This window comes from Danio rerio, chromosome 7 (assembly GCF_049306965.1).
Source record: "Danio rerio strain Tuebingen ecotype United States chromosome 7, GRCz12tu, whole genome shotgun sequence".
In the NCBI taxonomy this organism is placed as follows: Eukaryota; Metazoa; Chordata; class Actinopteri; order Cypriniformes; family Danionidae; genus Danio; species Danio rerio.
This window is the reverse complement of record NC_133182.1, coordinates 55,793,314-55,813,768: the sequence shown is the minus strand read 5'-3', so window position 1 is coordinate 55,813,768 and position 20,455 is coordinate 55,793,314.

Below are 20,455 nucleotides of genomic sequence, written 5' to 3'. Positions count from 1 at the left end.
CTCTACTGCAAGGCCAGGGAGAGAGGTGGACCCCTTGGTAGCTTGCTGGGGTAAGAGGCCCCTAAGTGGAGGGCCATGGGGCACCCTGGGGCCTCTACTACAAGTCCAGGGAGAGAGGTGGACCCCTGGGTAGTTTGCTGGGGTCAGAGGCCCCTAGGCGGAGGGACAGGAGGCTTCCTGGGGCCTCTACTGCAAGTCCAGGGAGAAAGGTGGACCCCTGGGTAGCTTGCTTGGGTCAGAGGCTCCTAGGTGGAGGTCAAGGGGGCACCCTGGGGCCTCTACTGCAATCCCAGGGAAATTTGTGGACCCTTGTGTAGCTTGCTGGGGTCAGAGGCCCCTGAGTGGAGGGCCAAGGGGCACCCTGGGTCCTATACTGCAAGTTCAGAGAGAGAGGTGGACCCCTGAGTAGCTTCCTGGGGTCAGAGGCCCCTAGTTTGAGGGCAAGGGGGCACCCTGGGGCCTCTACTGCAAGTCCAGGGAGAGAGGTGGACCCCTGGGTAGCTTCCTGGGGTCAGAGTCCCCTAGGCGGAGGGTCAGGAGGTACCCTAGGGCCTCTACTGCAAGTCCAGGGAGAGAGGTGGACCCCTGGGTAGCTTGCTGGGGTCAGAGGCAACTAGGTGGAGGGCCAGGGGGCACCCTAAGGTCTACACTGCAAGTCCAGGGAGAGAGGTGGACCCTTTGGAAGCTTTCTAAGGTCAGAGGCCCCTAGGTGGAGGGCCAGGTGGCACCCTGGGGCCTATCCTGCTAGTCCAGGGAGAGATGTGGACCCCTGGGTAGCTTGCTGGGGTACGAGGCCCCTAGGTGGAGGGCCAGGGGGCACCCTGGGGCTTATCCTTCAAGTCCAAGGAGAGAGGATGACCCCTGGGTAGCTTGCTGGGGTACGAGGCCCCTAGTTGGAGGGCCAGGGGGCACCCTGGGGCCTCTAGTGCAAGCCCAGGGAGAGAGGTGGACCCCTGGTTAGCTTGCTGGGGTCAGAAGCCGCTAGGTGGAGGGCCAGGGGGCTTCTTGGGGCCTCTACTGCAAGTCCAGGGAGAGAGGTGGACCCCTGGGTAGCTTGCTGTTGTCGTAGGCCCCCAGGTGGAGGGCCAGGGGGCTTCCTGGGGCTTCTACTGCAATTCTGAGGAGAGAGGTGGACCCCTGGGTAGCTTGCTGGGGTCAGAGGCCCCTAGGTGAACGGCCAGGGGGCTTGTGGGGCCTCTACTGCAAGTCCATGGAGAGAGGTGGACCCCTGGGTAGCTTGCTGGGGTCGGAAGCCCCTTGGTGGAAGGCCAGGGGGCACCCTGGGGCCTATACTGCAAGTCCAGGGAGAGAGGTGGACCCATGGGTAGCTTACTGGGGTCAGAGGCCCCTACGTGGAGGGCCAGGGGCACCCTGGGGCCTCTACTGCAAGTCCAGGGAGAGAGGTGGACCCCTGGGTAGCTTGCTGGTGTCAGAGGCAACTAGATGGAGGGACAGGGGGTACCCTGGGGCCTATACTGCAAGTCCAGGGAGAGAGGTGGACCCCTGGGTAGCTTCCTGAGATCAGAGGACCCTAGGTGGAGGGCCAGGGGGTACCCTGGGGCCTCAACTGCAATCCCAGGGAGAGTTGTGGACCCTTGTGTAGCTTGCTGGGGTCAGAGGCCCCTGGGTGGAGGGCCAAGGGGCACCCTGGGGCCTATACTGCAAATCCAGAGAGAGAGGTGGACCCCTGGGTAGCTTGCTGGGGTCAGAGGCCCGTAGGTGGAGGGCAAGGGGCACCCTGGGGCCTCTACTGCAAGTCCAGGGAGAGAGGTGGACCCCTGGGTAGCATGCAGGGGTCGGAGGCAACTAGGTGGAGGGCCAGGGGACACCCTGGGGCCTATACTGCAAGTCCAGGGAGAGAGTTGGACACCTGGGTAGCTTGTTGGGGTCAGAGACCCCTAGGTGGAGGGTCAGGAAGTACCCTAGGGCCTCTACTGCAAGTCCAGGGAGAGAGGTGGACCCCTGGGTAGCTTGCTGGGGTCAGAGGCAACTAGGTGGAGGGCCAAGGGGCACCCTGGGGCCTATACTGCAAGTCGAGAGAGAGAGGCGGACCCCTGGGTAGCTTCCTGGGGTCAGAGGCCCCTAGTTGGAGGGCAAGGGGGCACCCTGGGGCCTCTACTGCAAGTCCAGGGAGAGAGGTGGACCCCTGCGTAGCATGCTGGGGTCGGAGGCAACTAGGTGGAGGGCCAGGGGACACCCTGGGGCCTATACTGCAAGTCCAGGGAGAGAGGTGGACACCTGGGTAGCTTGTTGGGGTCAGAAGCCCCTAGGTTTAGTGCCAGGGGGCTTTCTGGTGCCTCAACTGCAAGTCCAAGGAGAAAGGTGGACCCCTGTGTAGCTTGCTGGGGTCAGAGGCCCCTAGGTGGAGGGTCAGGGGGCACCCTGGGGCCTATCCTGCAAGTCAAGGGAGAGAGGTGGACCTCTGGGTAGCTTGCTGGGGTACGAGGCCCCTAGGTGGAGGGCGAGGGGGCACCCTGGGGCCTCTACTGCAAGTCCAGGGAGAGAGGTGGACCCCTGGGTAGCTTGCTGGGGTAAGAGGCCCCTAAGTGGAGGGCCAGGGGGCACCCTTGGGCCTCTACTGCAAGTCCATGGAGAGAGGTGGACCCCTGGGTAGTTTGCTGAGGGTCAGAGGCCCCTAGGTGGAGGGCAATGGGGCACCCTGGGGCCTCTACTGCAATCCCAGGGAGAGTTGTGGACCCTTGTGTAGCTTGCTGGGGTACGAGGCCCCTAGGTGGAGGGCCAGGGGGCACCCTGGGGCCTCTACTGCAAGTTCAGAGAGAGAGGGACACCTGGGTAGCTTCCTGGGGTCAGAGTCTCCTAGGTGGAGGGCCAGGAGGTACCCTAGGGCCTCTACTGCAAGTCCAGGGAGAGAAGTGGACCCCTGGGTAGCTTGCTGGGGTCAGAGGCAACTAGGTTGAGGGCCAGGGGGCACCCTAGGGTCTACACTGCAAGTCCAGGGAGAGAGGTGGACCCCTGGGTAGCTTCGTAAGGTCAGAGACCCCTAGGTGGAGGGCCAGGGGGCACCCTGGGGCCAATCCTGCAAATCCAGGGAGAGAGGTGGACCCCTGGGTAGCTTGCTGGGGTCAGAGGCCCCAAGGTGGAGGGCCAGGGGGTACCATCGGGCCTCTACTGCAAATCCAGGGAGAGAGGTGGACCCCTGGGCAGCTTGCTGGGGTCAGAGGCAACTAGGTGGAAGGACAGGGGTACCCTGGGGCCTATACTGCAAGTCCAGGGAGAGAGGTGGACCCCTGGGTAGCTTCCTGAGGTCAAATGCCCCTAGGTGGAGAGCCAGGGGGCACCCTGGGGCTTATCCTGCAAGTCCAAGGAGAGAGGTGGACCCCTGGGTAGCTTGCTGGGGTACGAGGCCCCTAATTGGAGGGCCAGGGGGCACCCTGGTGCCTCTACTGCAAGCCAAGGGAGAGAGGTGGACCCCTTTGTAGCTTGCTGGTGTCAGAGGCAACTAGTTGGAGGGATAGGGGGTACCCTGGGGCCTATACTGCAAGTCCAGGGAGAGAGGTGACTACCCAGTGGTCCACCTCTCTCCAGAAGCCCCTAGGTTTAGTGCCAGGGGGCTTCCTGGGGCTTCAACTGCAAGTCCAAGGAGAAAGGTGGACCCCTGTGTAGCTTGCTGGGGTCAGAGGCAACTAGGTGAAGGGCCAGGGGGTACCCTAGGGTCTACACTGCAAGTCCAGGGAGAGAGGTGGACCCCTGGGTAGCTTCCTAAGGTCAGAGGCCCCTAGGTGTAGGGCCAGGGGGCACCCTGGGGCCTATCCTGCAAGTCCAGGGAGAGAGGTGGACCCCTGGGTAGCATGCTGGGGTACGAGGCCCCTAGGTGGAGGGCCAGTGGGCACCATGGGGCCTCTACTGCAAGTCCAGGGAGAGAGTTGGACCCCTGGGTAGCTTGCTGGGGTCAGAGGCAACTAAGTGGAAGGACAGGGGTACCCTAGGGCCTATACTGCAAGTCCAGGGAGAGAGGTGGACCCCTGGGTAGCTTCCTAAGGTCAGATGCCCCTAGGTGGAGGGCCAGGGGGCACCCTGGGGCCTATCCTGCAAGTCCAGGGAGAGAGGTGGACCCCTGGGTAGCTTGCAGGGGTACGAGGCCCCTAGGTGGAGGGCCAGGGGGCACCCTGGGGCCTATCCTGCAAGTCCAAGGAGAGAGGTGGACCCCTGGGTAGCTTGCTGGGTTCGGGAACCCCTTGGTGGAAGGCAAGGGGGCACCTTGGGGCCTATACTACAAGTCCAGGGAGAGAGGTAGACCCCTGAGTAGCTTGCTGGGGTCGGAAGCCCCTTGGTGGAAGGCCAGGGGGCACCCTGGGGCCTATACTGCAAGTCCAAGGAGAGAGGTGGACCCATGGGTAGCTTACTGGGGTCAGAGGCAACTAGGTGGAGGGCCAGGGGGCACCCTAGGGTTTACACTGCAAGTCCAGGGAGAGAGGTGGACCCTTGGGAAGCTTTCTAAGGTCAGAGGCCCCTAGGTGGAGGGCCAGGGGGCACCCTGGGGCCTATCCTGCTAGTCCAGGGAGAGATATGGACCCCTGGGTAGCTTGCTGGGGTACGAGGCCCCTAGGTGGAGAGCCAGGGGGCACCCTGGGGCTTATCCTTCAAGTCCAAGGAGAGAGGTTGACCCCTGGGTAGCTTGCTGGGGTACGAGGCCCCTAGTTGGAGGGCCAGGGGGCACCCTGGGGCCTCTAGTGCAAGCCCAGGGAGAGAGGTGGACCCCTGGTTAGCTTGCTGGGGTCAGAAGCCGCTCGGTGGAGGGCCAGGGGGCTTCTTGGGGCCTCTACTGCAAGTCCAGGGAGAGAGGTGGACCCCTGGGTAGCTTGCTGTTGTCGTAGGCCCCCAGGTGGAGGGCCAGGGGGCTTCCTGGGGCTTCTACTGCAAGTCTAGGGAGAGAGGTGGACCCCTGGGTAGCTTGCTGGGGTCAGAGGCCCCTAGGTGAACGGCCAGGGGGCTTTGTGGGGCCTCTACTGCAAGTCCAGGGAGAGAGGTGGACCCCTGGGTAGCTTGCTGGGGTCGGAAGCCCCTTGGTGGAAGGCCAGGGGGCACCCTGGGGCCTATACTGCAAGTCCAGGGAGAGAGGTGGACCCATGGGTAGCTTACTGGGGTCAGAGGCCCCTACGTGGAGGGCCAGGGGCACCCTGGGGCCTCTACTGCAAGTCCAGGGAGAGAGGTGGACACCTGGGTAGCTTGCTGGTGTCAGAGGCAACTAGATGGAGGGACAGGGGGTACCCTGGGGCCTATACTGCAAGTCCAGGGAGAGAGGTGGACACCTGGGTAGCTTCCTGAGATCAGAAGACCCTAGGTGGAGGGCCAGGGGGCACCCTGGGGCCTATCCTGCAAGTCCAGGGAGAGAGGTAGACCCCTGGGTAGCTTGCTGGGGTACGAGGCCCCTAGGTGGAGGGCCAGGGGGCACCCCGGGGCCTCTACTGCAAGTCCAGGGAGAGAGGTGGACCCCTGGGTAGCTTGCTGGGGTCAGAGGCCCCTAGGTGGATGGCCAGGGGGCACCCTGGGGCCTCTACTGCAAGTCCAGGGAGAGAGGTGGACCCCTGGGTAGCTTGCTGGGGTCAGAGGCCTCTAGGTGGAGGGCCAGGGGGCACCCTGGGGCCTCTACTGCAAGTCCAGGGAGAGAGGTGGACCCCTGGGTAGCATGCTGGGGTCGGAGGCAACTAGATGGAGGGCCAGGGGACACCCTGGGGCCTATCCTGCAAGTCCAGGGAGAGAGGTGGACCCCTGGGTAGCTTCCTAAGGTCAGATGCCCCTAGGTGGAGGGCCAGGGGGCACCCTGGGGCCTATACTGCAAGTCCAGGGAGAGAGGTGGACCCATGGGTAGCTTACTGGGGTCAGAGGCCCCTAGGTGGAGGGCCAGGGGCACCCTGGGGCCTCTACTGCAAGTCCAGGGAGAGAGGTGGACCCCTGGGTAGCTTGCTGGTGTCAGAGGCAACTAGGTGGAGGGACAGGGGGTACCCTGGGGCCTATACTGCAAGTCCAGGTAGAAAGGTGGACCCCTAGTAGCTTCCTGAGGTCAGTGGCCCCTTGGTGGAGGGCCAGGGGGCACCCTGGGGCCTATCCTGCAAGTCCAGGGAGAGAGGTGGACCCCTGGGTAGCTTGCTGGGTTCAGAGGCCCCTAGGTGGAGGGCCAGGGGGCACCCTGGGGCCTATACTGCAAGCCCAGGGAGAGAGGTGGACCACTGGTTAGCTTGCTGGGGTCGGAAGCCCCTTGGTGGAAAGCCAGGGGGCACCCTGGGACCTATACTGCAAGTCCAGGGAGAGAGGTGGACCCCTGGGTAGCTTGCTGGTGTCAGAGGCAACTAGGTGGAGGGACAGGGGGTACCCTGGGGCCTATACTGCAAGTCCAGGGAGAAAGGTCGACCCCTAGTAGCTTCCTGAGGTCAGAGCCCCCTGGGTGGAGGGCCAGGGGGCACCCTGGGGCCTATCCTGCAAGTCCAGGGAGAGAGGTGGACCCCTGGGTAGCTTGCTGGGTTCAGAGGCCCCTAGGTGGAGGGCCAGGGGGCACCCTGGGGCCTATACTGCAAGCCCAGGGAGAGAGGTGGACCACTGGTTAGCTTGCTGGGGTCGAAAGCCCCTTGGTGGAAAGCCAGGGGGCACCCTGGGACCTATACTGCAAGTCCAGGGAGAGAGGTGGACCCCTGGGTAGCTTGCTGGTGTCAGAGGCAACTAGGTGGAGGGACAGGGGGTACCCTGGGGCCTATACTGCAATTCCAGGGAGAGAGGTGGACCCCTGGGTAGCTTCCTGAGATCAGAGGCCACTAGGTGGAGGGCCAGGGGGCGCCCTGGGGCCTCTACTGCAAGTCCAGGGAGAGAGGTGGACCCCTTGGTAGCTTGCTGGGGTCTGAAGCCCATAGGTGGAGGGCCAGGGGGTACCCTGGGGCCTATACTGCAAGTTCAGGGAGAGAGGTGGACCCTTGGGTAGCTTCCTAAGGTTAGAGGCCCCTAGGTGGGGGGCCAGGGGGCACCCTGGGGCCTATCCTGCAAGTCCAGGGAAAGAGGTGGACCCCTGGGTAGCTTGCTGGGGTACAAGGCACCTAGGTGGAGGGCCAGGGGCACCCTGGGGCCTCTACTGCAAGGCCAGGGAGAGAGGTGGACCCCTTAGTAGCTTGCTGTGGTTAGAGACCCCTAGGTGGAGGGCCAGGGGGCACCCTGGGGCCTATCCTGCAAGTCCAGGGAGAGAGGTGGACCCCTGGGTAGCTTGCTGGGGTATGAGGCCCCTAGGTGGAGGGCCAGGGGGCACTCTGGGGCCTCTACTGCAAGTCCAGGGAGAGAAGTGGACCCCTGGGTAGCTTGCTGGGGTCAGAGGCCCCTAGGTGGAAGGCCAGGGGGCACCCTGGGGCCTCTACTGCAAGTCCAGGGAGAGAGGTGGACCCCTGGGTAGCTTGCTGGGGTCAGAGGCCTCTAGGTGGAGGAACAGGGGGCACCCTGGGGCCTCTACTGCAAGTCCAGGGAGAGAGGTGGACCCCTGGGTAGCATGCTGGGGTCGGAGGCAATTAGATGGTGGGCCAGGGGACACCCTGGGGCCTATCCTGCAAGTCCAGGGAGAGAGGTGGACCCCTGGGTAGCTTCCTAACGTCAGATGCCCCTAGGTGGAGGGCCAAGGGGCACCCTGGGGCCTATCCTGCAAGTCCAGGGAGAGAGGTGGACCCCTGGGTAGCTTGCTGGGGTACGAGGCCCCTAGGTGGAGGGCCAGGGGGCACCCTGGGGCCTATCCTGCTAGTCCAAGGAGAGAGGTGGACCCCTGGGTAGCTTGCTGGGGTCGGGAACCCCTTGGTGGAAGGCAAGGGGGCACCCTGGGGCCTATACTACAAGTCCAGGGAGAGAGGTAGACCCCTGAGTAGCTTGCTGGGGTCGGATGCCCCTTGGTGGAAGGCCAGGGGGCACCCTGGGGCCTATACTGCAAGTCCAGGGAGAGAGGTGGACCCTTGGGTAGCTTACTGGGGTCAGAGGCCCATAGGTGGAGGGCCAGGGGCACCCTGGGGCCTCTACTGCAAGTCCAGGGAGAGAGGTGGACCCCTGGGTAGCTTGCTGGTGTCAGAGGCAACTAGGTGGAGGGACAGGGGGTACCCTGGGGCCTATACTGCAAGTCCAGGGAGAAAGGTGGACCCCTAGCAGCTTCCTGAGGTCAGAGGCCCCTGGGTGGAGGGCCAGGGGGCACCCTGGGGCCTATCCTGCAAGTCCAGGGAGAGAGGTGGACCCCTGGGTAGCTTGCTGGGTTCAGAGGCCCCTAGGTGGAGGGCCAGGGGGCACCCTGGGGCCTCTACTGCAAGCCCAGGGAGAGAGGTGGACCACTGGTTAGCTTGCTGGGGTCGGAAGCCCCTTGGTGGAAAGCCAGGGGGCACCCTGGGACCTATACTGCAAGTCCAGGGAGAGAGGTGGACCCCTGGGTAGCTTGCTGGTGTCAGAGGCAACTAGGTGGAGGGACAGGGGGTACCCTGGGGCCTATACTGCAATTCCAGGGAGAGAGGTGGACCCCTGGGTCCCTGGGTAGCTTCCTGAGATCAGAGGCCCCTAGGTGGAGGGCCAGGGGGCGCCCTGGGGCCTCTACTGCAAGTCCAGGGAGAGAGGTGGACTCCTGGGTAGCTTGCTGGGGTCTGAAGCCCATAGGTGGAGGGCCAGGGGGTACCCTGGGGCCTATACTGCAAGTTCAGGGAGAGAGGTGGACCCTTGGGTAGCTTCCTAAGGTTAGAGGCCCCTAGGTGGAGGGCCAGGGGGCTCCCTGGGGCCTATCCTGCAAGTCCAGGGAGAGAGGTGGACCCCTGGGTAGCTTGCTGGGGTACAAGGCCCCTAGGTGGAGGGCCAGGGGCACCCTGGGGCCTCTACTGCAAGGCCAGGGAGAGAGGTGGACCTCTTGGTAGCTTGCTGGGGTTAGAGACCCCTAGGTGGAGGGCCAGGGGGCTTCCTGGGGCCTATACTGCAAGTCCAGAGAGAGAGGTGGACCCCTGGGTAGCTTCCTGGGGTCAGAGGCCCCTAGGTGGAGGGCAAAGGGGCACCCTGGGGCCTCTGCTGCAAGTCCAGGGAGAGAGGTGGACACCTGGGTAGCATGCTGGGGTCGGAGGCAACTAGGTGGAGGGCCAGGGGACACCCTGGGGCCTATACTGCAAATCCAGGGAGAGAGGTGGACCTCTGGGTAGCTTGCTGGGCTACGAGGCCCCTAGGTGGAGGGCGAGGGGGCACCCTGGGGCCTCTAATGCAAGTCCAGGGAGAGAGGTGGACCCCTGGGTAGCTTGCTGGGGTCAGAGGCCTCTAGGTGGAGGGCCAAGGGGCACCCTGGGGCCTATCCTGCAAGTCCAGGGAGAGAGGTGGACCCCTGGGTAGCTTGCTGGGGTCTGTAGCCCATAGGTGGAGGGCCAGGGGGTACCCTGGGGCCTATACTGCAAGTCCAGGGAGAGAGGTGGACCCCTGGGTAGCTTGCTGGGGTCTGAAGCCCATAGGTGGAGGGCCAGGGGGTACCCTGGGGCCTATACTGCAAGTTCAGGGAGAGAGGTGGACCCTTGGGTAGCTTCCTAAGGTTAGAGGCCCCTAGGTGGAGGGCCAGGGGGCACCCTGGGGCCTATCCTGCAAGTCCAGGGAGAGAGGTGGACCCCTGGGTAGCTTGCTGGGGTACAAGGCCCCTAGGTGGAGGGCCAGGGGCACCCTGGGGCCTCTACTGCAAGGCCAGGGAGAGAGGTGGACCCCTTAGTAGCTTGCTGTGGTTAGAGACCCCTAGGTGGAGGGCCAGGGGGCTTCCTGGGGCCTCTACTGCAAGTCCAGGGAGAAAGATGGACCCCTGGGTAGCTTGCTTGGGTCAGAGGCCCCTATGTGGAGGTCAAGGGGGCACCCTGGGGCCTCTACTGCAAGCCCAGGGAGAGAGGTGGACCCCTGGTTAGCTTGCTGGGGTCAGAAGCCGCTAGGTGGAGGGCCAGGGGGCTTCTTGGGGCCTCTACTGCAAGTCCAAGGAGAAAGGTGGACCCCTGTGTAGCTTGCTATGGTACGAGGCCCCTAGGTGGAGGGTCAGGGGGGCACCCTGGGGCCTATCCTGCAAGTCCAGGGAGAGAGGTGGACCCCTGGGTAGCTTGCTGGGGTCAGAGGCCTCTAGGTGGAGGGCCAAGGGGCACCCTGGGGCCTATCCTGCAAGTCCAGGGAGAGAGGTGGACCCCTGGGTAGCTTCCTGGGGTCAGAGGCCCCTAGGTGGAGGGCAAAGGGGCACCCTGGGGCCTCTGCTGCAAGTCCAGGGAGAGAGGTGGACCCCTGGGTAGCTTGCTGGGGTCTGTAGCCCATAGGTGGAGGGCCAGGGGTACCCTGGGGCCTATACTGCAAGTCAAGGGGGAGAGGTGGACCCCTGGGTAGCTTCCTAAGGTCAGAGGCCCCTAGGTGGAGGACCAGGGGGCACCCTGGGGCCTATCCTGCAAGTCCAGGGAGAGAGGTGGACCCCTGGGTAGCTTGCTGGGGTACGAGGCCCCTAGGTGGAGGGCCAGGGGGCACCCTGGGGCCTATCCTGCAAGTCCAGGGAGAGAGGTGGACCCCTGGGTAGCTTGCTGGGGTACGAGGCCCCTAGGTGGACGGCCAGGGGGCTTCGTGGGGCCTCTACTGCAAGTCCAGGGAGAGATGTGGACCCCTGGGTAGCTTGCTGGGGTCGGAAGCCCCTTGGTGGAAGGCCAGGGGGCACCCTGGGGCCTATACTGCAAGTCCAGGGAGAGAGGAGGACCCCTGGGTAGCTTGCTTGGGTCAGAGGCAACTAGGTGGAGGGCCAAGGAGCACCCTGGGGCCTATACTGCAAGTCCAGGGAGAGAGGTGGACCCCTGGGTAGCTTGCTTGGGTCAGAGGCAACTAGGTGGAGGGCCAGGAGGCACCCTAGGGTCTACACTGCAAGTCCAGGGAGAGAGGTTGACCCTTGGGAAGCTTTCTAAGGTCAGAGGACCCTAGGTGGAGGGCCAGGTGGCACCCTGGGGCCTATCCTGCTAGTCCAGGGACAGATGTGGACCCCTGGGTAGCTTGCTGGGGTACGAGGCCCCTAGGTGGAGGGCCAGGGGGCACCCTGGGGCTTATCCTGCAAGTCCAAGGAGAGAGGTTGACCCCTGGGTAGCTTGCTGGGGTACGAGGCCCCTAGTTGGAGGGCCAGGGGGCACCCTGGGGCCTCTAGTGCAAGCCCAGGGAGAGAGCTGGACCCCTGGTTAGCTTGCTGGGGTCAGAAGCCGCTAGGTGGAGGGCCAGGGGGCTTCTTGGGGCCTCTACTGCAAGTCCAGGGAGAGAGGTGGACCCCTGGGTAGCTTGCTGTTGTCGTAGGCCCCCAGGTGGAGGGCCAGGGGGCTTCCTGGGGCTTCTACTGCAAGTCTAGGGAGAGAGGTGGACCCCTGGGTAGCTTACTGGGGTCAGAGGCCCCAGGGTGAACGGCCAGGGGGCTTCGTGGGACCTCTACTGCAAGTCCAGGGAGAGAGGTGGACCCCTGGGTAGCTTGCTGGGGTCGGAAGCCCCTTGGTGGAAGGCCAGGGGGCACCATGGGGCCTATACTGCAAGTCCAGGGAGAGAGGTGGACCCATGGGTAGCTTACTGGGGTCAGAGGCCCCTACGTGGAGGGCCAGGGGCACCCTGGGGCCTCTACTGCAAGTCCAGAGAGAGAGGTGGACCCCTGGGTAGCTTGCTGGTGTCAGAGGCAACTAGATGGAGGGACAGGGGGTACCCTGGGGGCTATACTGCAAGTCCAGGGAGAGAGGTGGACCCCTGGGTAGCTTCCTGAGATCAGAAGACCCTAGGTGGAGGGCCAGGGGGCACCCTGGGGCCTATCCTGCAAGTCCAGGGAGAGAGGTGGACCCCTGGGTAGCTTGCTGGGGTCAGAGGCATCTAGGTGGAGGGCCAGGGGGCACCCTAGGGTCTACAATGCAAGTCCAGGGAGAGAGGTGGACCCCTGCGTAGCTTCCTAAGGTCAGAGGCCCCTAGGTGGAGAGCCAGGGGGCACCCTGGGGCCTATCCTGCAAGTCCAGGGAGAGAGGTGGACCGCTGGGTAGCTTGCTGGGGTACGAGGCCCCTAGGTTTGAGGGCCAGGGGGCACCATGGGGCCTCTACTGCAAGTCCAGGGAGAGAGGTGGACCCTGGGTAGCTTCCTAAGCTCAGAGGCCCCTAGTTGGAGGGCCAGGAGGTACCCTAGGGCCTCTACTGCAAGTCCAGGGAGAGAGGTGGACCCCGGGGTAGCTTGCTGGGGTCAGAGGCAACTAGGTGGAGGGCCAGGAGGTACCCTAGGGCCTCTACTGCAAGTCCAGGGAGAGAGGTGGACCGCTGGGTAGCTTGCTGGGGTACGAGGCCCCTAGGTGGAGGGCCAGGGGGCACCATGGGGCCTATCCTGCAAGTGCAGGGAGAGAGGTGGACCCCTGGGTAGCTTGCTGGGGTCAGAGGCAACTAGGTGGAAGGACAGGGGTACCCTGGGGCCTATACTGTAAGTCCAGGGAGAGAGGTGGACCCCTGGGTAGCTTCCTGGGGTCAGAGGCCCCTAGGTGGAGGGCAAAGGGGCACCCTGGGGCCTCTGCTGCAAGTCCAGGGAGAGAGGTGGACACCTGGGTAGCATGCTGGGGTCGGAGGCAACTAGGTGGAGGGCCAGGGGACACCCTGGGGCCTATACTGCAAGTCCAGGGAGAGAGGTGGACCTCTGGGTAGCTTGCTGGGCTACGAGGCCCCTAGGTGGAGGGCGAGGGGGCACCCTGGGGCCTCTAATGCAAGTCCAGGGAGAGAGGTGGACCCCTGGGTAGCTTGCTGGGGTCAGAGGCCTCTAGGTGGAGGGCCAAGGGGCACCCTGGGGCCTATCCTGCAAGTCCAGGGAGAGAGGTGGACCCCTGGGTAGCTTGCTGGGGTCTGTAGCCCATAGGTGGAGGGCCTGGGGGTACCCTGGGGCCTATACTGCAAGTCCAGGGAGAGAGGTGGACCCCTGGGTAGCTTCCTGAGATCAGAAGACCCTAGGTGGAGGGCCAGGGGGCACCCTGGGGCCTATCCTGCAAGTCCAGGGAGAGAGGTGGACCGCTGGGTAGCTTGCTGGGGTACGAGGCCCCTAGGTGGAGGGCCAGGGGGCACCCTGGGGCCTCTACTGCAAGTCCAGGGAGAGAGGTGGACCCCTGGGTAGCTTGCTGGGGTCAGAGGCCCCTAGGTGGAAGGACAGGGGGCACCCTGGGATCTCTACTGCAAGTCCAGGGAGAGAGGTGGACCCCTGGGTAGCTTGCTGGGGTCAGAGGCCTCTAGGTGGAGGGCCAAGGGGCACCCTGGGGCCTCTACTGCAAGTCCAGGGAGAGAGGTGGACCCCTGGGTAGCATGCTGGGGTCGGAGGCAACTAGATGGAGGACCAGGGGACACCCTGGGGCTTATCCTGCAAGTCCAGGAAGAGAGGTGGACCCCTGGGTAGCTTCCTAAGGTCAGATGCCCCTAGGTGGAGGGCCAGGGGGCACCCTGTGGCCTATCCTGCAAGTCCAGGGAGAGAGGTGGACCCCTGGGTAGCTTGCTGGGGTACGAGGCCCCTAGGTGGAGGGCCAGGGGGCACCCTGGGGCCTATCCTGCAAGTCCAGGGAGAGAGGTGGACCCCTGGGTAGCTTGCTGGGGTAAGAGGCCCCTAGGTGGACGGCCAGGGGGCTTCGTGGGGCCTCTAAAGCAAGTCCAGGGAGAGAGGTGGACCCCTGGGTAGCTTGCTGGGGTCGGAAGCCCCTTGGTGGAAGGCCAGGGGGCACCCTGGGGCCTCTACTGCAAGTCCAGGGAGAGAGGTGTACCCCTGGGTAGCTTGCTGGTGTCAGAGGCAACTAGGTGGAGGGACAGGGGGTACCCTGGGGCCTATACTGCAAGTCCAGGGAGAAAGGTGGACCCCTGGGTAGCTTGCTGGGGTCAGAGTCAACTAGGTGGAGGGCCAGGGGGCACCCTGGGGCCTCTACTGCAAGGCCAGGGAGAGAGGTGGACCCCTGGGTAGCTTGCTGGGGTCAGAGGCAACTAGGTGGAAGGACAGGGGTACCCTGGGGCCTATACTGCAAGTCCAGGGAGAGAGGTGGACCCCTGGGTAGCTTCCAGAGGTCAAAGGCTCTAGGTGGAGAGCCAGGGGGCACCCTCGTGCTTATCCTGCAAGTCCAAGGAGAGAGGTGGAACGCTGGGTAGCTTGCTGGGGTAAAAGGCCCCTAGTTGGAGGGCCAGGGGGCACCCTGGGGCCTCTACTGCAAGCCCAGGGAGAGAGGTGGACCCCTGGTTAGCTTGCTGGGGTCAGAAGCTGCTAGGTGGAGGGCCAGGGGGCTTCTTGGGGCCTCTACTGCAAGTCCAAGGAGAAAGGTGGACCCCTGTGTAGCTTGCTATGGTACGAGGCCCCTAGGTGGAGGGTCAGGGGGGCACCCTGGGGCCTATCCTGCAAGTCCAGGGAGAGAGGTGGACCTCTGGGTAGCTTGCTGGGGTACGAGGCCCCGAGGTGGGGAGCGAGGGGGCTCCCTGGGGCCTCTACTGCAAGTCCAGGAAGAGAGGTGCACCCCTGGGTAGCTTGCTGGGGTCAGAGGCCTCTAGGTGGAGGGCCAAGGGGCACCCTGGGGCCTATACTGCAAGTCCAGGGAGAGAGGTGGACCCCTGGGTAGCTTGCTGGGGTCTGTAGCCCATAGGTGGAGGGCCAGGGGGTACCCTGGGGCCTATACTGCAAGTCCAGGGGGAGAGGTGGACCCCTGGGTAGCTTCGTAAGGTCAGAGGCCCCTAGGTGGAGGACCAGGGGGCACCCTGGGGCCTATCCTGCAAGTCCAGGGAGAGAGGTGGACCCCTGGGTAGCTTGCTGGGGTACGAGGCCCCTAGGTGGAGGGCCAGGGGGCACCCTGGGGCCTATCCTGCAAGTCCAGGGAGAGAGGTGGACCCCTGGGTAGCTTGCTGGGGTACGAGGCTCCTAGGTGGACGGCCAGGGGGCTTCGTGGGGCCTCTACTGCAAGTCCAGGGAGAGATGTGGACCCCTGGGTAGCTTGCTGGGGTCGGAAGCCCCTTGGTGGAAGGCCAGGGGGCACCCTGGGGCCTATACTGCAAGTCCAGGGAGAGAGGAGGACCCCTGGGTAGCTTGCTTGGGTCAGAGGCAACTAGGTGGAGGGCCAAGGAGCACCCTGGGGCCTATACTGCAAGTCCAGGGAGAGAGGTGGACCCCTGGGTAGCTTGCTTGGGTCAGAGGCAACTAGGTGGAGGGCCAGGGGGCACCCTAGGGTCTACACTGCAAGTCCAGGGAGAGAGGTTGACCCTTGGGAAGCTTTCTAAGGTCAGAGGACCCTAGGTGGAGGGCCAGGTGGCACCCTGGGGCCTATCCTGCTAGTCCAGGGACAGATGTGGACCCCTGGGTAGCTTGCTGGGGTACGAGGCCCCTAGGTGGAGGGCCAGGGGGCACCCTGGGGCTTATCCTGCAAGTCCAAGGAGAGAGGTTGACCCCTGGGTAGCTTGCTGGGGTACGAGGCCCCTAGTTGGAGGGCCAGGGGGCACCCTGGGGCCTCTAGTGCAAGCCCAGGGAGAGAGGTGGACTCCTGGTTAGCTTGCTGGGGTCAGAAGCCGCTAGGTGGAGGGCCAGGGGGCTTCTTGGGGCCTCTACTGCAAGTCCAGGGAGAGAGGTGGACCCCTGGGTAGCTTGCTGTTGTCGTAGGCCCCCAGGTGGAGGGCCAGGGGGCTTCCTGGGGCTTCTACTGCAAGTCTAGGGAGAGAGGTGGACCCCTGGGTAGCTTACTGGGGTCAGAGGCCCCTAGGTGAACGGCCAGGGGGCTTCGTGGGACCTCTACTGCAAGTCCAGGGAGAGAGGTGGACCCCTGGGTAGCTTGCTGGGGTCGGAAGCCCCTTGGTGGAAGGCCAGGGGGCACCATGGGGCCTATACTGCAAGTCCAGGGAGAGAGGTGGACCCATGGGTAGCTTACTGGGGTCAGAGGCCCCTACGTGGAGGGCCAGGGGCACCCTGGGGCCTCTACTGCAAGTCCAGGGAGAGAGGTGGACCCCTGGGTAGCTTGCTGGTGTCAGAGGCAACTAGATGGAGGGACAGGGGGTACCCTGGGGGCTATACTGCAAGTCCAGGGAGAGAGGTGGACCCCTGGGTAGCTTCCTGAGATCAGAAGACCCTAGGTGGAGGGCCAGGGGGCACCCTGGGGCCTATCCTGCAAGTCCAGGGAGAGAGGTGGACCCCTGGGTAGCTTGCTGGGGTCAGAGGCATCTAGGCAGAGGGCCAGGGGGCACCCTAGGGTCTACAATGCAAGTCCAGGGAGAGAGGTGGACCCCTGCGTAGCTTCCTAAGGTCAGAGGCCCCTAGGTGGAGAGCCAGGGGGCACCCTGGGGCCTATCCTGCAAGTCCAGGGAGAGAGGTGGACCGCTGGGTAGCTTGCTGGGGTACGAGGCCCCTGAGTTTGAGGGCCAGGGGGCACCAGGGGGGCTCTACTGCAAGTCCAGGGAGAGAGGTGGACCCCTGGGTAGCTTCCTAAGGTCAGAGGCCCCTAGTTGGAGGGCCAGGAGGTACCCTAGGGCCTCTACTGCAAGTCCAGGGAGAGAGGTGGACCCCGGGGTAGCTTGCTGGGGTCAGAGGCAACTAGGTGGAGGGCCAGGAGGTACCCTAGGGCCTCTACTGCAAGTCCAGGGAGAGAGGTGGACCCCTGGGTAGCTTGCTGGGGTCAGAGGCATCTAGGTGGAGGGCCAGGGGGCACCCTAGGGTCTACAATGGAAGTCCAGGGAGAGAAGTGGACCCCTGGGTAGCTTCCTAAGGTCAGAGGCCCCTAGGTGGAGGGCCAGGGGGCACCCTGGGGCCTATCCTGCAAGTCCAGGGAGAGAGGTGGACCGCTGGGTAGCTTGCTGGGGTACGAGGCCCCTAGGTGGAGGGCCAGGGGGCACCATGGGGCCTATCCTGCAAGTGCAGGGAGAGAGGTGGACCCCTGGGTAATTTGCTGGGGTCAGAGGCAACTAGGTGGAAGGACAGGGGTACCCTGGGGCCTATACTGTAAGTCCAGGGAGAGAGGTGGATCCCTGGGTAGCTTCCAGAGATCAAAGGCCCCTAGGTGGAGAGCCAGGGGGCACCCTGGGGCTTATCCTGCAAGTCAAAGGAGAAAGGTGGACCCCTGGGTAGCTTGCTGGGGTACGAGGCCCCTAGTTGGAGGGCCAGGGGGCTTCTTGGGGCCTCTACTGCAAGTCCAGGGAGAGAGGTGGACCCCTGGGTAGCTTGCTGTTGTCGTAGGGCCCAGGTGGAGGGCCAGGGGGCTTCCTGGGGCTTCTACTGCAAGTCTAGGGAGAGAGGTGGACCCCTGGGTAGCTTGCTGGGTTCAGAGGCCCCTAGTTGGATGGCCAGGGGGCTTCGTGGGGCCTCTACTGCAAGTCCAGGGAGAGAGGTGGACCCTGGGTAGCTTGCTGGGGTCGGAAGCCCCTTGGTGGAAGGCCAGGGGGCACCCTGGGGCCTATACTGCAAGTCCAGGGAGAGAGGTGGACCCATAGGTAGCTTACTGGGGACAGAGGCCCCTAGGTGGAGGGCCAGGGGCACCCTGGGGCATCTACTGCAAGTCCAGGGAGAGAGGTGGACCCCTGGGTAGCTTGCTGGTGTCAGAGGCAACTAGGTGGAGGGACAGCGGGTACCCTGAGGCCTATACTGCAAGTCCAGGGAGAGAGGTGGACCCCTGGGTAGCTTCCTGAGATAAGAGGCCCAAAGGTGGAGGGCCAGGGGGCACCCTGGGGCCTATCCTGCAAGTCCAGGGAGAGAGGTGGACCCCTGGGTAGCTTGCTGGGGTACGAGGCCCCTAGGTCGAGGGCCAGGGGGCACCCTGGGGCCTATACTGCAAGTCCAGGAAGAGAGGTGGACCCCTGGGTAGCTTGCTGGGGTCAGAGGCCTCTAGGTGGAGGGCCAAGGGGCACCCTGGGACCTCTACTGCAAGTCCAGGGAGAGAGGTGGATCCCTGGGTAGCTCGCTGGGGTCTGAAGCCCATAGGTGGAGGGCCATGGGGTACCCTGGGGCCTATACTGCAAGTCCAGGGAGAGAGGTGGACCCTTGGGTAGCTTCCTAAGGTTAGAGGCCCCTAGGTGGAGGGCCAGGGGGCACCCTGGGGCCTATCCTGCAAGTCTAGTGAGAGAGGTGGACCCCTGGGTAGCTTGCTGGGGTACAAGGCCCCTAGGTGGAGGGCCAGGGGGCACCCGGGGGACTCTACTGCAAGGCCAGGGAGAGAGGTGGACCCCTTGGTAGCTTGCTGGGGTTAGAGACCCCTAGGTGGAGGGCCAGGGGGCACCCTGGGGCCTCTACTGCAAGTCCAGGGAGAGAGGTGGACCCATGGGTAGCTAGCTGAGGTAAGAGGCCCCTAAGTGGAGGGCCAGGGGGCACCCTGGGGCCTCTACTGAAAGTCCAGGGAGAGAAGTGGACCCCTGGGTAGTTTGCTGGGGTCAGAGGCCCCTAGGCGGAGGGACAAGAGGCTTCCTGGGGCCTCTACTGCAAGTCCAGGGAGAAAGGTGGACCCCTGGGTAGCTTGCTTGGGTCAGAGGCCCCTAGGTGGAGGTCAAGGGGGCACCCTGGGGCCTCTACTGAAATCCCAGGGAGAGTTGTGGACCCTTGTGTAGCTTGCTGGGGTCAGAGGCCCCTGGGTGGAGGGCCAAGGGGCACCCTGGGGCCTATACTGCAAGTCCAGAGAGAGAGGTGGGCCCCTGGGTAGCTTCCTGGGGTCAGAGGCCCTTAGGTGGAGGGCAAGGGGCACCCTGGGGCCTCTACTGCAAGTCCAAGGAGAGAGGTGGACCCCTGGGTAGCATGCAGGGGTCAGAGGCAACTAGGTGGAGGGCCAGGGGACACCCTGGGGCCTATACTGCAAGTCCAGGGAGAGAGGTGGACCCCTGGTTAGCTTGCTGGGGTCAGAAGCCGCTAGGTGGAGGGCAAGGGGGCTTCTTGGGGCCTCTACTGCAAGTCCAAGGAGAAAGGTGGACCCCTGGGTAGCTTCCTGGGGTCAGAGACCCCTAGGTGGAGGGTCAGGAGGTACCCTAGGGCCTCTACTGCAAGTCCAGGGAGAGAGGCGGACCCCTGGGTAGCTTGCTGGGGTCAGAGGCAACTAGGTGGAGGGCCAGGGGGCACCCTGGGGCCTCTACTGCAAGTCCAGGGAGAGAGGTGGACCCCTGGTTAGCTTGCTGGGGTCAGAAGCCGCTAGGTGGAGGGCAAGGGGGCTTCTTGGGGCCTCTACTGCAAGTCCAAGGAGAAAGGTGGACCCCTGTGTAGCTTGCTGGGGTACGAGGCCCATAGGTGGAGGGTCAGGGGGTACCCTGGGGCCTATCCTGCAAGTCCAGGGAGAGAGGTGGACCTCTGGGTAGCTTGCTGGGGTACGAGACCCCTTGGTGGAGGGCGAGGGGGCACCCTGGGGCCTCTACTGCAAGTCCAGGAAGAGAGGTGCTCCCCTGGGTAGCTTGCTGGTGTCAGAGGCCTCTAGGTGGAGGGCCAAGGGGCACCCTGGGGCCTATACTCGAGTCCAGGGAGAGAGGTGGACCCCTGGGTAGCTTGCTGGGGTCTGTAGCCCATAGGTGGAGGGCCAGGGGTTACCCTGGGGCCTATACTGCAAATCCAGGGAGAGAGGTGGACCCCTGGGTAGCTTCCTAAGGTCAGAGGCCCCTAGGTGAAGGACCAGGGGGCACCCTGGGGCCTATCCTGCAAGTCCAGGGAGAGAGGTGGACCCCTGGGTAGCTTGCTGGGGTACGAGGCCCCTAGGTGGAGGGCCAGGGGGCACCCTGGGGCCTATCCTGCAAGTCCAGGGAGAGAGTTGGACCCCTGGGTAGCTTGCTGGGTTACGAGGCCCCTAGGTGGACGGCCAGGGGGCTTCGTGGGGCCTCTACTGCAAGTCCAGGGAGAGATGTGGACCCCTGGGTAGCTTGCTGGGGTCGGAAGCCCCTTGGTGGAAGGCCAGGGGGCACCCTGGGGCCTATACTGCAAGTCCAAGGAGAGAGGTGGACCCATGGGTAGCTTACTGGGGTTAGAGACCCCTAGGTGGAGGGCCAGGAGGCACCCTGGGGCCTCTACTGCAAGTCTAGGGAGAGAGGTGGACCCATGGGTAGCTAGCTGGGGTAAGAGGCCCCTAAGTGGAGGTCAAGGTGGCACCCTGGGGCCTCTACTGCAAACCCAGGGAGAGTTGTGGACCCTTGTGTAGCTTGCTGGGGTCCGAGGCCCCTGGGTGGAGGGCCAAGGGGCACCCTGGGGCCTATACTGCAAGTCCAAAGAGAGAGGTGGACCCCTGGGTAGCTTCCGGGGGTCAGAGGCCCCTAGGTGGAGGGCCAGGGGGCACCCTGGGGCCTCTACTGCAAGTCCAGGGAGAGAGGTGGACCCCTGGGTAGCATGCTGGGGTCGGAGGCAACTAGGTGGAGGGCCAGGGGCACCCTGGGGCCTATCCTTCAAGTCCAGGGAGAGAGGTGGACCCCTGGGTAGCTTGCTGGGGTACGAGGCCCCTAGGTGGATGGCCAGGGGGCTTCGTGGGGCCTCTACTGCAAGTCCAGGGAGAGAGGTGGAATCCTTGGGTAGCTTGCT